At 36.5% G+C, this 3,502-nt stretch overlaps 1 long non-coding RNA gene across 1 annotated transcript; it reads right to left on the bottom strand.

Annotated features, from left to right (window-relative positions):
* Positions 1 to 581: 581 nt before the first annotated feature.
* LOC145635041 (uncharacterized) lies at positions 582 to 1,793 on the bottom strand. Its single transcript, XR_014113757.1, has 2 exons — positions 1,596 to 1,793; positions 582 to 1,026 (listed from the first exon to the last, which is right to left on the bottom strand). It is a non-coding gene; the product is annotated as an uncharacterized LOC145635041 (long non-coding RNA).
* Between the last annotated feature and the right edge of the window lie 1,709 nt (positions 1,794 to 3,502).

The following is a 3,502-nucleotide window of genomic DNA, read 5'->3' as shown; positions in this document are numbered from 1 at the left end:
TATATTAATGAGAGTAAACATATTAATGAGGGTAAAAAAGTAAATATACATTTTGTACACAATTTTTTACATATTTTTGAGGGTATAGTTGGTAGCACACTATTTTTAAGAGTTATTTTCTACTTTTAATAAAGTAGATAAAAAAAGTACAATATTAGAGTTATATATATATATATATATATATATATATATATATATATATATATATATATATATATATATATATATATATATATATATATATATATATATATATATATATATATATATATATATATATATATATATATATTCGTACATAAAACTTAGGTATCCCTGCAAGTCAAAATATATATTTGTATGGTTTGAAGAGTGGATGCAGTATGGGCCTTCTCATACTCAGCGCTTAATATTCCACTTAAAAGTTAAAGGGGGTGAAATTTGAACCCGTGACCTTTGTGTCAAAATGGCTCCAATACCATGTAAAATAATGAAAGGGATTATGTCGACTAAATCTATCGTGGTCCAATTCACGTTAAAGTTGCTAATGGCACTAACCTTGCTATTGGTCATATTGGTGATGCGTCATTGAACTCTATAGGTAGTAATAATTGAGAAACATAGCTTTAAAAAGTACGAGTACAAGTACATACATTACAGGTCCATATTACGATTACATTATACATGTGATAGTTAACTTATCCGACCACAAATCGAACAAGACAAAAACTACCTCATACCTACTTAATTAACCGAGAATAATCAAACCATAAGTTTTGCTCTGTCACAATATATTGATGCCATATAGATGCACACAAATATAGGATGTATGAACAGTGTGTCATTTAATCACGCTTTTCCTCAACAATCTTTGTCTTCATTTCTAGGGTTGGCTTGGTGGAATGCGTGGGCATCCCATTAAGTATCTGCATCCTCTATAAATTGGACCGCTGCCATAAATTGGACCGCTGCCATAAATTGGACTGCGACCTTGACCTATTGGATTGTCTCCGCCATAGCCATACTGCTTCGACTCCTCCACGGACTCTGCAAAAACAAATGAATATATGAACTCATCAAGATTCATAAATCACCTATAACACAACGTTATTACAAGATGTATTCATGATTGTTACTTTTTTTTTTCTTTTTTTTTTTTTTAATAGAATTCGTCATTGTTACTTGGTCATGTGGTTCCATTAAAAATCAGTGAGACAGTGAATATTTTTTTTTTCTTTTTTCACATAAGCTTAACTAACTAACGAAATAAAATAAAGTATTACAAATGACGGATTAAGTTCGTATCTTTCCTATTCAGAATATAATTTAGAAAATTGTCATGGATCAATGGACAAATCTTATTTCGTTTTTTTGCAGCCCATTTGATTTGATATAGCTTGCTCAATTTATTTATTAAATGCACAAAAAATTATAACCTGATTAAAATTTTGTTCTTTTAAATGCACTTATGTATGTTATGTGCACTCGGGGGTATACATAGGAAAATATCTAATAATTGTATTGATATAGATGGAATGACCACAAAACTAAGAAAATAAGAATTTTAATTCAGAAAAGAGGTCATAAATAACGAGACGGGTGTATAAGAAACTAACGAGTTTGACTAGTCGATTGAGGGCTGCCGCCAGCAAGCTCACGAGCTGAGGCTTCGTAGAAGCTGATAAGAGTTGCGGTGAAGAGGATGACAATAAGAAAAACTTTTGTGTTTGCCATATTTTGTAAGCTCGGTTTAAAGTTTGGATGGGGTATGAAAGAATGCAAGAGTTTTACATGTATTTATAGACAGTTGTACTAGGCTCTCGGACCACGAAAAACCTTAAAGATTTATAAAAGGATCCACTGGTTTTCATATTAATGAATATTATAAAGAAAAAATACACTTTAATAATCCTAATTATCGCCGATTTATTTTTAAAAATGCCAGCTAAGGTTTATTTTTTAATAATTCTAACTATTACATGATTTTGCCTCCAATAGACCCAAAAACCGATTACCTCCTAAAAGCGTTTTTTTTTTTTAAAAAAAAAATGGCACATGTCAGCACAAGATTGACCTAATAATTAAAAAAAAAAACAGAAATCTATCCTAGCCAACCCAACAATCCCACCATGAAATCTCAGCCACCACAACCAACCTAAAACCGGCGGCGAACTCCTTAACCCTCCGAAAATGGCCGGACCAAATCTGGGTTTCAATTTATGGTGGTTGCTGTGTGAAATTGCTGCGAATCGAGGCCGAAATTGGTGCGAATCTAGGTTTCAACCTGCTGGTGTGGTTGTGTTTGGAGGTAAATGTTGCAAGGTGGTGAATGGTGGATAAGGAGGCGATTGGTGGTGGTTAACGGCAGCGCCGATGTATAGGGCAAAAAATTGCAGCGAGGTGGCGAAGTTGTGCATTGGGTGGCTACAATTTGAGGTGTAGCGAGGTGGTGGTTGACAGGGGAATGATAAGGATGCAAAGGGCTGTGAGTGGTGGTGGCGGGACTGTTTTGGGGCTGCTGCAATTGAGGGTTGCTGTTTGTCGGTTGTCACTGCTTTGGTGGTGGCTGCCCCTGCTATGGCTGCGCTATTGCGGTGGGTGGAGGTTTTTTTCGAGGGAGGATGGGTAGTTTGGGGTGGGAGTGGGCCAACTAGGGTGGTTTTTGGGGTTGGGAGGGGACGACCGGCCATTTTCGAGGGTTAAGGGAGACGACCGGCTGTTTTCCGACGAGCTGGGGGTTGGCCGTGGTGTTTTGCGGTGGCGGGAGGGGAGGGGGGTGGTAGCTGTTAGGGTTTTAAAGTTTTATTTTTCTTTTTTTTTTAAAATTTTTTTTTTAACCAATCACGTGCTGACACGTGTATTGGTAACTGTAGACATCCATTTGTGTCTCCCCAAAATCAAACCCGGTGATGAGTACCTTTCGCGTCGAATCATAATCGAATGAAGTGAAAGTGTGGAAAGTCTAGTGTTGCGGATAGTTTTAATTTCTTTTCTCTTCTCTCTGTTTTTGAAAACTTATTTTAAAAAAACAGCCAATCCAGTTTGGTTGGTCCATGATAGGGGTCCAATAGTAGTACAGTTGGATGGGGCTTGTAAAGACCTTTCCAATGATATATTATAAGCCCAATTCCGATGAATATTGAGGAAGTTATGGCCAATTTACTAAACTGGGCCCGGTTTGAGCTTTATATGCGGCCCAATGATCTAGGGGAGGGCCTAATATGATTTATCATTCCTAATGCAATTATGAATGGTTTTAGTCTTCTAGAATCTTCTAGAAGGTTCTTTTCATTCCTAATTCAATTAGCATTGATAAATTGACTTTTGTTGACTTTACATAGGTTTAATTAAAATCAAAGAGCATTTTTTGAGGAAAGATACGATTTTAACCTCCTGTATGGCAAATTTTATCTGATTTTAGAAAAGGCGTCAAAAACAAGATTGGCGTCACATGCCAGGCATTGGCGCCTGGCGCCAATGGCCAATGGCTGGCGCCAATCTCGTTTTGCGTGCGCCAGACTCT

The sequence above is a fragment of the Chenopodium album genome, chromosome 6, assembly GCF_948465745.1.
Source record: "Chenopodium album chromosome 6, dcCheAlbu1.1, whole genome shotgun sequence".
Lineage (NCBI taxonomy): Eukaryota > Viridiplantae > Streptophyta > Magnoliopsida > Caryophyllales > Amaranthaceae > Chenopodium > Chenopodium album.
This window is presented reverse-complemented; position numbering and strand designations above follow the sequence as displayed.